This window comes from Eschrichtius robustus, chromosome 1, assembly GCF_028021215.1.
Source record: "Eschrichtius robustus isolate mEscRob2 chromosome 1, mEscRob2.pri, whole genome shotgun sequence".
In the NCBI taxonomy this organism is placed as follows: domain Eukaryota; kingdom Metazoa; phylum Chordata; class Mammalia; order Artiodactyla; family Eschrichtiidae; genus Eschrichtius; species Eschrichtius robustus.
In genome coordinates, this window is record NC_090824.1 from 9,494,013 (window position 1) to 9,508,365 (window position 14,353).

The window sequence follows — 14,353 nt, forward strand, 5'->3', positions numbered from 1 at the left end:
ACTATCGCGGCCTCTCTTGTTGTGGAGCACAGGCTCCAGACGCGCAGGCTCAGTAGTTGTGGCGCACGGGCTTAGTTGCTCCGCGGCATGTGGGATCTTCCCAGACCAGGGCTCGAACCCGTGTCCCCTGCATTGGCAGGCAGACTCTCAACCACTGCAGGCAGATTCTCAACCACTGCGCCACCAGGGAAGCCCTAGAAAGCTTTTTAACCAAAAAGACTTACAAAGTGGTCAAGGTTTTAAAGGAACTGTCAGTTATCTGAGAAATAAATATCTGTGAAGGCTGATTCTCGAACAAGATGCTTCTGTATTGCCAGTGCCACGTGCTCCACCTGCTGTGGTGGCGTCCCGCATGTCACAGGTGTGATGCTGCGAAAGTGGGGGGCAGAAGGAGCAGCCGGGACTGAAGGGAAGCAGAACTGAAATCCCAGCTCTGCTACTTACCAGCTGCCTGTGTCTGAACGAGGCATTTCCCATGCAACCGCCCCGCTCAGGGCACTGGAGTATTGGAGGAGAGCACGCAGGTCTCAGCGCGGGCACAAAGGCACCTTAGCAGATCTGCCCTGAGTGTGGCTTCTGCTGACCCAGCCACCTTCCCTCACCTGGCCCCTGGGAACCAGAACAGCTAGCCAGGAGGGTCCTAAGAACACCTCCCGACTGTGCTCTGGTCCTACACCCACACCTGCTGCAGCACCCATTCACGCAGACTCTAGAACCACCGTACAGTATTAAGAGGAGAGGGAGGTACTCGTAGGTTTAGAACAATATCCACGTCTTTACCTGAACGTGCACTTCACCACTTGTAAAGCCCTACACCTTGTCTCATTTGATCTTTATAACCACCTCCTAAGACCCCAGGGTGAGGATCGCATGCCCATTTCACAGAAGGGAAAATCGTTTGTCAGAGGGAAGTAGTGACTTGCCCAAGGACCCACAGTCATGGGCACAGCTGGGACTCCAGACCTGCCCGCATCTTTGTCCTCCAAGCCTTTGGGCTGCACCAGATTCCGGTGTTCCCCTCTGGTTGGGAGGCTGATGTGCAAAATTGCTGTAGTTGCTGGAGGCTTAGCTGGGACATTTTGTGTGTGTGTGTGCCATATAATGGTCACTTGTAAATAGCCCTGGAGCCAGGTGGGGCCAGTAAAATGTTAAACAAATAAGGACTATCTTTAGAATCTATAGGTCGTTTCCTGGAGTTCTGGCCAAGCAGGTCTGATGGAGGGGCGGGGTTACCCCTTCTGCTGTAAAGGAGCTCAAAGCAGCCCTTGGGGGTGGTGAGCTTCTAGGGATGGGCCTTTGGTTTCCTCTGCAAACCTGTGTAAACATCTGAAAGCTGTCCTAAGGCCAGAGCAGTGTTTCTCAGGGTGACACAGCTGGAAGGAAACTTGTTCTAGGAGGGGGTACTCATGAGAAGAGGGGGCTGAGCAGCTGCCCCAGGCTGAAGATTTCCCACTGTGTGCCATCTCCCAGCTCCTGCCTCTGTCCCCCAGGCCACGCAGATGACAAAAGCACCCAGTCTCCATTTCCCAGGGGCTTCTGTTTCTAGACGCCTTGTTAGTTTCCCCCTACATCTTTAAGGCTGCTGGACATGTGGTTGTTTGGCTTTTTCTCTGCGCCTACATGAAATTTGCTTCTTTTTGCTTCTTTTCAGAAGCAGAAATCTGAGGCTCTTCCTGCAATCCCTCTTCTCTCCAGCCCCACTCCAGGGTAAATTTCCAACATTTTGCATCTGCTGAATTCCTCCTGGCACCTCCATCCCAAGTGCAGGGTCTGTGTACCCAGACCCACCCCAGGACTGTTGCACTGCCCTGGGTCTCACCCAGTGGGAGCCCCAAAGCCAGCTTTGTGGGGGGCCTTAACCATCTCCACCTCCAGTCTCCACCAGCCTCATCCCTCCCAAGCCACTCCACATCAATCCAGGAGGAAAACAGCCTGCTTGTCATGGGAACAGCTTTAATACAAGTATCTTATCTCCTCCATTCTCAGGAAGACCCATCAATCTGTCCTATGTTGAAGTTCTGGAGCTGCCATAAGCCCCCCACCACCTCCAATCTATCCTCTCAACACCCTTGTGCCTCAGTTTCCTCGTGTGTAAAATAATAAGAATAATAGGTCCCACCTCATCTCACTGCTGGAAGGCCTGTAACTGTGCCATGATCTGGCAGAGCTTGAAGGTGTAATTATTAAGCCACTCCATCACCCCTTCTACAGCCTCATTCAAACCTACTCTTGGGGGCTTGTTCCTGCCACTGGATGAAATCTTGGGCAGTCCTTGTGGCTTATCTGCTCACTGTTGGATAATACCACTACTGATAACAATCTGAGGGTCACAGTGGTCTCCTGGTCTCATTTTGGTAAATATTATGTTCATTCAATATAATAATCAAAACTTTTAACTTCATTCAAAGTTAAAGCTTCTCCCTGCTTTGGCTAGGGCCTGATGCAGGGAACGAAGGGCTGGAAGCACTGTGGTTCCTGGGGAACGTTTCTGCATCCTTTGTCCCATTATCGACACAAGTACAGTTGAACTGTCCCCTCCTCTGTTGCCAAAGCCACTTCAAGCAGCCTCTTAAAGCCCTTGAGGTTTCATAAGGTCGAGTCAGACACCAGCCCACTGTGTCTCTGAGGTTGTCAAAGACACGTCATGCTCTCTGAGATCTCCTCAAAGCCCCTCCTGACTAGCCTTAGATGAGAGGAAAGCACCACCCACTTCTCCTGATTGGAGGAGGGGTTAGGAGCGTGGAGGTGGGAGGGGGCTTCACGTACAGGGACTTCTTCATTGAAGAACTCCTATAATTTCCTGGCTTTTCCTTTCTGTTCTGGGGTGGATGAGCGTTCAGAGGTCACAAAAATCAGTTGTCGGCCCGCTCCTTGGCAAGCTCCACCCAGGTGGTCTGGAATCCCCTTTAGAATGTGGGAGTCTCTTCCTTGGAACCATCATTTCAGGGCCTTGATAAAAACAGAGAATAAAATAGTTCCGCGTAAACACTACAGGATATAACGTTCTCTCCATTTGAAAGGGCCTAGTGCACAGCAACCACACAACAAGTGTTGCTATTCAACTAAGGGAATAAATGTTAGCCAGGGCTTTTGTTACTACTACTAATTAGCATCATGACCTGGCCAGGCTCAGCTCTTGCAAAGCTTCTCTCTGCTTCTCTCCATTTATGGTTGAAGCTTTCCAAATGCCTTGCAGTTTCTTGACTTTGCCCATGCTGTTTCATCTCCCCTGGATGCCTTCTCATCCCACTCTCAGTCTGGAGAATTAACGCCTTCCTTCTAGCCCTTGTCAACCCATGGCCACACTGGCAGACTGTTCAACCTCCCCAGATGAAGCTGACCCCTCTCTTATTCTGATGCTCCCTGCAGCATCTAATCTGCCTTTATCCTGGCACTAATCCCACCCACTGCATAGTCTTCACCTGATGTCATGCCCCCCACATGTACACACACACACACACACACACACACACACACACACAGTCACACAGAGGATTTTGAACCCTGGCTTACGCATTAACATAGCTCTAGTGGGCCTGTACTTAGCAAGGATTATTGAATGAATGATTGATGAGTGAATGTAGAATGGATACATCAAAGGTCAAAAACCCAATCCATCCATCCATCAATCAATGTACTAGGAGAAGAAGTGAAATTTTCCTCAAAGAATTTTGCCCTAAGTTACCACCCCTGCTGAGAATTTGAATGAGGACTTGGTGGCTAAATAAGGCTTGGGGATTTTCTCTGCATAAAATTGTATCTAGATTTCACTACCCCATTCACCCAGAAATATAGACTGGTGAGTGGGAGCAAGGGTGTGGTTCACCTCAGGTCTACACAGCAAAGCATCCAAGCGTCCTGAGTCTGGCAAATCCCAAGGTCCCGAGACTATTACAGTCGGTGCTTTGAGTTGTGATGGTCGCTCCTTCACTTTTCACTGGGGTCACCATTCTCGTGATTCAAGAGGTGTGAGGGACCTATTCCCTGTACTGTACTAGTGACAGTGATTATGAGCTCTGCATCTGACATTGATCCTTGACAGTCTGACAATGAAATTCACTTACCTAGTCTCACTTTTAGTCAAGTCTTTAGAACTTCCAATTTGCCAAATCCACTGGTCAGTTTTCACCCTCATCTTCCTGGCAGTATTTAACATGGTTGATCACTATTTCCTCCATCTTGAAACACTTTCTCAGACACCACACTTTCATGGGCTTTCCTCCCACTTAGCTGGCTTCTAATTCCAGATTCTGTCCTCCTTTGGTCTTTCCTTTCTTTTCCCTTCCCTTCCCTCCCCACCCCTCCCCTCTCCTCTCTTCTCTTTTTTCCTCTCCTCTTCCTACAACCACACCCTTAGTGACCTTGTCCATTCTCAAGGCATTAAATATCTTTTTACACTGATGACTCTAAAATATTTATCTCCAGTCCTGTCCTCTCTTCTGAGCTTCACAAAGCCAACTGCTTATTTGATATCTCCCTGCCTTGGATATCTCAAAGTTTAGACTCTTGATTCCCACTTCTCATCTAACCACATTAAGGTCTCCCGGCCTTGTTCATCTCAGTAAATGACAGCATTGTTCATCCAGACCAATAACCTCACATTGTCAGTCTTACCTTTTTTCTCCCCCTTCTACCCACATTGGCAAATTCTGTTGGCGATGTCTTAAAAATATTTCTGGCATCTGACTGCTTGTCTCCTCCCTGCTCCTGCCCTGGTCCATGTCACTGTGATCTCTTGCCTGGATTATTTCAAGAGTCTCTTAACTGGCCCCCTTGCTGGCCCACTATGTCCCATTTGTTCTCGACACAGCAGCCAAAATGCTCTTTCAAAACAATAAATAATATCATGCCACTCCTTTGTTTACAGCTCTAAGGTGATGTCCTCACCAATGCAATAAAGCAAGAAAAATATATTAAGATTGTAAAAGAAGAAGCAAAACCATCATGATAGAGTCTGGTCATGCGAAACCTCAAGATGCATTTTGTTGTCATTTCCTTTCAGTCTCCTCTGATCTGAAATGGGTTCTCATTCTTTTCTATCTTTTATGTCCTCAACAATTCTGTGGGATGACCCTCAACCTGGGCCCACCTGATGTGTTTATTGATAGGATATATTGTGTGTTCAGCTTTAGTAGAAACCATCAAAAAGTTTTCCAAAGTGGTTGCATTTAATATGCCTTCCCACCAACAGTTTACTGCACATCCTCATAAACACTTGGTATTTTCTGTTTTGTTTAATTTTAGTCATTCAGGTGGTTGTGTAGTGGAATTTCAGATAGTCTGAATTGACATTTCCCTGATGACTAATGATGTTGAACATCTTTTCATGTGCTTATTGGCCACTTGGAAGCACTCTTTTGTGAAGATCCTATCCAAGAATTTTACTCATTTTAAAAATAGGTTTGTCTGTCATTGATTTGTATGAGTTCATTAAACATTTTCAATATGAGTCTTTAAATGTTGAAACTAATACAATAAAGTTTCTAGAAGAAAACATAGAATATCTTCATGATCTTTGTGTAGGCAAAAATTTATTTAAATTGTTTAGGCAAAGACTTCTTTAAATTAATATAAGAAGCACTAACCATGAAGGAAAAGACTAATAACTTGAATTACATTAAAATCAAGAACTTCTGTTCACTGAAAGATGTTTTTGAGAGTCTAAAGGCAAGCCATAAAATGGGAGAAGATACTTGTAATAGGTATATCTAATAATGACTTTTTTTTTGGCCATATCTACTAAAGTTGACCATACAAATATACTATGAACTCATACTACATATTCCTGGATACATACCTAACAGAAATGCTTACATACCTGCATCAAGAAACATGAACAAAAACATTGTTAGCAGGATTATTCCTAATAGCTCCAAACTGGAAACTACCCAAATGACTAGCAACAATAGAATGGATAAATAAATTAAGGTATAGTTATATAATGGAAAAATATATAGTGATGGGGGAAAAAAGGACCTAATTACTATATACATGAATGTGGATAAATCTCATAGACAAGGTTGGTCAAAAGAAGATAGGCACAAAGAAACAGGTACTGTATATTTCCATTTATATAAAGTTTAAAAATGGGCAAAACTACCTTTTCACTTTGTAAAAACTTATCACTGATGTGTTTTCTTTCTTTTTTTTAAATTTTTATTTATTTTTGGCTGCCTTGGGTCTTTGTTGCTGCATGCAGACTTTCTCTAGTTGAGGTGAGCGGGGGCTACTCTTCATTGCGGTGCACGGGCTTCTTATTGTGGTGGCTTCTCTTGTTGTGGAGCATGGGCTCTAGGCGTGTGAGCTTCACTAGTTGTGGCACGTGGGCTCAGTAGTTGTGGCTCCCGGGCTCTAGAGCGCAGGCTCAGTAGTTGTGGCGCACGGGCTTAGTTGCTCCGTGGCATGTGGGATCTCCCCGGACCAGGGCTCAGACCAGTGTCTCCTGCATTGGCAGGTGGATTCCCAACCACTATGCCACCAGGGAAGTCCTGACTGATGTGTTTTCTTAACATTTGTATAATTTGTAGTATGTGATATACCTTGATTAAAATTAAAAGAAAGACAAACAGCCCTCTAGTGGCTTCCCATCTTACTCAGAAGTCCAAATTCTTACCAAGGCTGTATATGATTGGCCCTGCCCAGGTCACTGACCTTAAATTCTACCTCTCTCTGCCTCATTTACTCCATTCTAGCTACACTGACCTTGTGACTGGTACTCAAACACACAAAACTATTTCTCACTTGTGGCAAATAGCATCACTGTTCCCAATTCTTCACATTCTCTCTATTCATGCCCTTTAGATGTGACTTTGCAGTTGCTTCCACTAGAGTTAAAGTGTATTTAGTATATTTCTCTGCCCCATTAATGTTAACCTTGACCATGTGATATGCTTTGATCAATAGAATATGGGTAGAAGCCACAGTGTGCCAGTTCCAAAGCTAGACTCTACGAGAACTCATCTCTTTCTGCTCATCCTATTGCTCATGCCCTCCTTAGCCTGCTGATCCAAAGAGGATGAGAGACACAGATATGTACCTTAGAGCCAAGCCCAGCTGAGGCCACCCTAGATCAGCCACCTGCTAGCGGATCTGCAGAGGCATCATCAAGAATCAATAATTGTTGTCTTAAGCCACTGAGTTGGGGAAGGGGTGGTGTTTGTTATGCAGCATCATTGTAGCGATAGCTGACTAATACACCACCTCAGGGTCATTACCTTCTTCCAGAAAAGTTTGTTCCCCAAATACTCACATGGTTCATATCCTTATTCTTGTCTTTGTTCAAATGCATTTCTGCAGAGGGGACTTGCCTACCTATTCTACCTAAAATAGCCCCATTCCATCCCCTCATTCCTCTCCAACCTCTTGCCCTGCTTCGTATTTCTTCCTAGCACTTATTGCTACCCAATATTTTATTAACTACTTATGTATTTTTTCATTCAGCCTTCCATAAAAGAATGTAAGTTCTGCAAGGGCAGGGTCTTCATCCCATTCATTACTGTATCCCCAGTGCCTGGAACAGTGTCTGGCACTTACTAGGAACTCCATAAATATGTGTTGATTGAGCAAAGGAATCTGTGTCCTTTCCCTTATGCCCACCCACAGTGTTTCTAGCGTCTGAAGAAACTGACTGACCCAAATGCCACGTTCTTTCCTCTGCTTACCAAAGTAGGGCTGGCACAGAAATGCAAAGTGCCCAGCCATTAAGTTAGTGGAAGGAAAAAAACCGGAAGCAAAACATCTGCAAAATTCACAAGCTGTCACACCAGCCCCTGGGAAAACTCTTCCATCATGATGGTGATTGGGTGTGAGCTAGTGGGTGCCCAGGGAGCCCAATTTCTCAGTCCATCCTTCCCAGAGCCCTTTCTCTGCAAGAGAACATGCCCCAGGCAGGAAACTTCAACCCATCAGTGCAGCGCTGTGCGTTTGCCAAACACCACCCACATGCCTGATATTTCCAGAGTCCAACCACGGGCCATAAAGGGGATTGAGTGCCAACTATGTGTCTGGCCCTGTGATAAGTTCTTTGTGAGGTTTATGACACAGTCTTCCCAAGACCTTGCCAGGTAAATATCATCATTACTGTTTACCAAGGAAACCACAGCCAGGGTGGTTAAAGAGCTAGTCCAAGGAAACTGGCAGAGCAAGGATTTGAACCCCAATCTGGCCAAGGCCAAAGCCCATGTGGTTTCCACCACATTATCCAGTCCTTCTGCACAAACAGGGCGGGGTGAATGCTCTCTGAGCTGGTGAACTTCAGGGCCAGTGTCTGAGCTCCCAGAGTTTTAGAGTCAGCACTTTGATATACTCACCACATGTTCCTGGGTCTGGAATTCAATTTTGTGGAAGCATCACCTTGACCCTGACCTGCTCACTCTGAATTATTTTTGAGGTCTTAGGTAGATAAACAGACAATTCTCACTTGTAGCTTCAGATCTCAGTCTCCTCTTGAAATGCTTAAATAAAGGTGAGGGAGTGGCACCTACATAGCACCTATAAACACAGGTGCAGACATAGTTATAAAGATGTACAATTGGAAAAAAAGAAAGGAGGAAGTGGCCCTAGAACTATTTAGAAGGAACTGACATAGAAGGAAGGCAGAGAATAAAAATTACCTAGGCTTCTACAAGGAACTAGCACAGCAGTTTGCAGAGTTATGTATACAGAAGTCTGTGGCAAGAAGAAAAGAAAAATGCAAAAAGTTTCTCATCAAATAATTTTCCCAAGTGCAGTGCAAAGGTCTCTTGCTGTATGCCCAGCACACCTCAGCCCGGAGGGCAGCAGTGGGCAATGCGGGGTTGGTGTGTCGGGGGAAGGACAAACTCACTAGAACAGGCAGTTCAGGTCAGTGCTCACCGGCTTGGGAGATGAGAAGCGGTGGGTCCTGAATCAGCCCTGAAAGAAGGAAATCCGCATGTGACCTCTTTGTGGCTCCACAAGCCTCTCAGCTTGGTGACCCAGTGCAATGGCTAAGAGCTGGTGCAGGTATTTATTATTGCATGTAAATAATAATAATCCTTGTGCTTCTCGCAAAGAGCCTTCCCATTTGCATATTGTTCGTTATTTGTCTACCCCAGTGGAATATAGGCTCCATGATGGTGGAGAGTGAAGATGTTGAGTCCTGGGCTGCGTGCTGAGAACCTGCCCAGGGCTGGCACACAGCAGGAGTGCAGGAAAGGCTTGTGGGTGTGAGCAAGTGTACACTCAGGGGCTGGGGCAGACTCTTCGATGGGATCAACCCTCAGTGGACACTGGCCAGCATGCAGCCCCGAGGGCTCTGCTATCTGCCAGTCGTAAACTCCTGACCGCACCATCAAAAGATTCAAGGTTCAAGGCCAATGACATCTCGTCCTGGAAGCTTTCCCATCCATACTAGTCAGAATGAATCCCCCTGCCCTGTGCGTCCAAAGCTCATGCTGTGGCCTTTATCACTCCGCTGATGGTGGCACTCCCCTTTCACAGATGCTAGGCGCTGTGTCAGTGACCTTCACGAATCTTCCCCTGGCGGAGTGGGGAGCCACAGGACGGTTGGAGCAGAAAAGCGCTGACATCTGGATGAAATCTTAACAGAATCCGTCCAGCTGCTGGGCTGAGCCTAGTCTGCAGTGGGCGAGCAAGGACAGACACAAGGAGACTAGTCCAGAAGCAACTGCAATAATCTCGGTGCGAGAGGATGGAGGCATGGAAGGTGGGGAGAAATGGCTGGATGGTGGAATTATTATTATTTTTTTTTTAGTAAAACTGACAGGGTGTCCTAGGCACAGAGAGAGTACCCAAATACTAAGATCTGGAAGACTGCTGGGGGAGCCAGTTTTGGAGGAAAAACAAGAAAGTCAGTTTGGGACGTGTTGAATTTGAGATGTCTGTTAGACATCAAGAAGAGATACCAAGTAGGCAGTTGGATCTATGAGACATAAATGTGGGCGTCGTCAGGGTAGAGTTGATATATTAAAGCCAGGAGCCTGCATGAGATCACCGAGAAGTGAGTGTGGTGGAAAAAAGAAAACCAAGGAACTGATCCCAGGGCTTGACTACACTAAGCTGAGCCTGGCTTTGTACTAGCAGCTGTGGGAGGGCACGGATTTGAATGAGACCCAATTTCTTTCCTCAATGAGCTCACAGCCTGGTAGGGAAGATGGAGCTTGCATCTCACCCACAGATATAAGGAGCTGTGCAGTGTGGAAAGAACTCCAGCCCCAAGCCAGGCAAACCTGGACCGGACCCTCTCCCCCCAGCATCCCCTCTCCCCTCCCCACCCACCGGCCATGGCTTTCCCCTGCTCTAGCCTCCGGCTCCTCCTCTATAAACTAGGGATAATTATATGTCCTGTCAGAGAAGATGCGGACAGATTTAGAGAAAGGAGAGGTGCTTGGCGCAAACACGTGCTCAGCGCCCTGTGCTTTTTATGATTTGCTAGCACGTTTCCTCCCCCGGACCCTCAGCTCTGGAGCCCCATCTTAGCACATGGCATCAGTTGAGTTTCCAGAGGGCCCGGTCCCCAGGAATGGGCCCCGGGACTCCCCGTGCCCACCACCCAGCCTTCCTCCATGGCTGCCGCTGCCTCGTGTGGGCTGGGGACGTCTGGAGGCAAGGTCGAGGCCACGCTGCCCCTTGGAGTAATTGAAGATGACAACAATATTTCGTGTCTCACAGAGACTGGTAGAGATCAAAGGCAGCATGAAGGAGCTGCTGTGGCAGGCAGGAATTCCCTGGCAAATGCCACCAATTACCCCAAATTGGCTGCAGTTACAGCTATTACCATTAAGGGCTGCCTGGCTTCCCCCAAACTGCCGTGGAAGCACATTTCTGACAGCACGTGTAAGAGCATCCCCGGCAGGGCTGGGGGGAGGCCCAAGAGAATCCCAAGGTGTCCACCTACCACACTTCAGGCTTCAACTCCGATTGCTGACCCAGAGACAAGCAAAGGGGAATCTGGAAATGTTCTCTGGACAAATAGGAAGCGGAGGTCCTGGAAAAATATGTGGGGAGAGAAGCTGAGTTCTAGTGCCCAGCAAGGAAAATAACCGTGGGCTCTGGGCTCTGTCTCCATCGGCTGCAGCTGTGCCTCGCCAGAGAGGCGGACATCAGCCCTCTGCCCCGGGTCCTGACCAGAGGGCACGGCTGTAAATGTTGTGCCAGAGGAAGGCCTCGCTTCAGGCATGAGGACAAAGCAAAGGTGACTTTGACAGGATACAGGAGCCTGAACAAAGGTATAGGACCCTGCTGGTGTCTGATGCCGCCTCACTGCCTTCTGGTCCTGGCAGTGGCTTTGGGGAGAAGGTCCTGGGGAAGATGGGCAGCCAGAGAGTGACCCCTAGAGCAGCTTGGGGTGTGTATCAGAATTCCAGCAGGTACCAGGGACAAGGGAATGGTACAGGAGCAAATAACTCCTTCAAGGCTGGACGTAGTGGAAAGACTGTCATCTTTCTAGACATGAAACATCATGGATCCGATCTCTGCCTCTAACACCTATGAGCTGTGTGACCTTAAGCAAGTTACCTAACCTCTCTGAGCCTCTGATTCCACATGTGAAAAGTGAGCAAAATAATACTGACAACAGAATCATACAAGATGGCACCGTAATATGAGTCATGAAATTATTATTGCTGCTAATACAAGGTCCAAGGCTAAGTGCTGCTTGGTGATCTGAGTGGTGTCCTCACTGTCTATAGGAAACACATAGACTGCTGTTTCTTGTGCTATCAATCAGCTGGTCAAAGAGGATCGAACGCATCATCCTGAGAGTAAAAAATGAAATGGCTTTGGGTTAGGATGCTTTGGGCTGCAAGTAACAAGATGCCTACTTGACAGTGGCTTAAACAATGAAGATAATTATCTCAGTCAGCAGCTGAGGGGGTTGGTTTAACAGCTCAACAAATCAGGAATCCAGTTCCTTTCTATCCTCAGTCTCTGCCATCTCCAACCTGCCATCTCAGCCAATGCCATCTATGTAGTTTTTGTAGCCCAGTGCAATGGAAATGCAGGGCCCCTTATTTAAAAAGCAGGAAAAAAAATACTGTAAAGTATACCACAATATAAGACATTTTCCTTTCTTTCATAGTCTCTTTCTCAACCTGTCTTGGTGTTTTTATTTGCTATTTAATGCTGTGCTTCCTCGTGAGGGCCCAAGGGTGGCTGGGGGTCCTGCCCTGCAGCTGGACACACTGACTGCCAGGGTCCTCTCCCCCAACCAGAGACTGACATTTGGTGACCAGCTGGGACGTCGAGCAGCAGGAGGTGGGGAGCAGGCAGCCAAGACTCCCCCTGGGAAGGCAGTGGGAGTGGGGAAGCCAAGGCTCCCAGCCTCCAGCACACGCTCCATTGTCCCAGCAGACTTCACTTACAAAACACAACCTCAAAGATAAAATTATTACGAATTTGGGCTTCCCTGGTGGCGCAGTGGTTGAGAGTCTGCCTGCCGATGCAGGGGCCACGGGTTCGAGCCCTGGTCCGGGAAGATCCCACATGCCGCGGAGCAACTAAGCCCGTGCGCCACAACTACTGAGCCTGCGCGTCTGGAGCCTGTGCTCTGCAACGAGAGGCCGCAACAGTGCGAGGCCCGCACACCGCGATGAAGAGTGGCCCCTGCTTGCCACAACTGGAGAGAGCCCTCGCACAGAAACGAAGAAGCAACACAGTCAAAAATAAATAAATAAATAAATAAATTTATTAAAAAAAAAAAAAATTATTCAGAATTTTAGGACGGCAACCAGAGCATGAAACCCCAAGCATGGGGCTCTTCAAAGTGACTGCACTGACCACACACCCTCGAAGCCAGCCCTGGCCTGGGCTCTGCCCCTAGCATCTTCACCTGAAGACACCCACAGGTAGGAAGAAAAGGGGCTTTTCCCACAGCCTCTCACTTCTTTAGGGGAAATAAGTATTTCCCTGAGACCCCCTAGAGGCCAATGAGATGAAAGGGAAACTTCTGTCATCTCATTGGCCAAACCAGCTCATGTGGCCACTCATAGCCACAGAGGAGTCTGGGAAAGGGAGTATCTAGGATTTCCAGCTACTGGAAGAGGAAGTGGGCAGGGAAGAAAAAGGCTGGCAGCAGCTGCTGTGTAGACAATCAACAGTGTAGGCCACAGGCGGGTATGGGAATCGTTCTCCAAAGCCAGCTCCTGTGACCTGGATCCGCTTCTGGCTGGTGGGTCATCAGCTGTAAGGAGTTCAGGTCCACTGGCCAAAGGAAGGGGCACAGGGCACTGAATGGAGACCAAGCAAATACCACGTGTCACGTTCCCGGACACAATGCACCGTTCTCACCCCAAACTACGGGACAGATGGTGTTAGTCTCACTTTCTGCTGATTCGAAAGCTGAGACTCACAGCCTCAAGTAAATTGTCCTGTGTCACATGGTAAGTGAATTAAGTGTAAGGGTGAGAACGTGAACAGGAATTTCTCTGATCCCAAAGCCTCTGTCACAGCCCGTGGCTGGTCCGGGACATGCCGAGGGTAAGAAAGTTCAGGTGACTTGCCCGAGGGGTGGGGGCCAGGGCAGGACTCCAAACCAGGAAGGGTGTGAGGGAATGTTCTTCAGAATGCTAGAGCTCAGTCAATATCGCCCCATTGTTAAGTAAAATGAGGAAACCTGTCTCAGGAAGGTCTCCACTTTTGCTTTCAAACATTTGTGATTAGCTGAGGACTTGAATAGCAAAGTACTTTGCTGACAGGAGCAGTAAAGATGTTCCATGAAAAGCTGACAAAAGAAGGTGTGGTGACGGGAGCTTTTGGGCTTCCCAAGTCTGCTTCCACTGGATGCCTTCAAAGCTCTGCTCCAGCACGTTGGCCTCCACGACAGCTCCACGACAGCGAGGCCACGTGTGTTCCCATTACCACCCTTTGCTGATGCCATCCCCACCCACCGCTCACAGAAGGGCCTCCCCAAGGCCAGCCATGTGGCATGGTGGGAAGGGCACTGGCCCGGCAGCCTGGCAACGTGGGTTCTTGTCTTGACTCTGCTACTAATCCACTGAGGGACCCTAAGGACTCACTTCCTGTGTCAGCCAGAGTCTGGGGGATGCAAGCAACAGAAACCCATCTGGCTACCTCAGGCAAAAAAGGGCAGGACCGAGAGGGCTTCAGAATTAAAAGGAAAGTGAAGGACCAGACTGTGAAGGCAGGATAAGGTTGCCCAGGGTGGGGATGGGGCTCGATGGGACTCCAGGCAGCAGGAACCAGCAAGAGGGTCTCCTTTGCAGGCGACCTCACCCTCCTCTCTGGGCTGTTTCAGCCTCAGCCATTTTCAGTTTTTGAGATAGAAACTCCAGGGGTTGAGAGAGAGAGCCTCTGATGGGCTGAGCTAGACCAGGGCAGGACTTTGGCCAAAGGACCTTGGCCAGATGGACCTTGG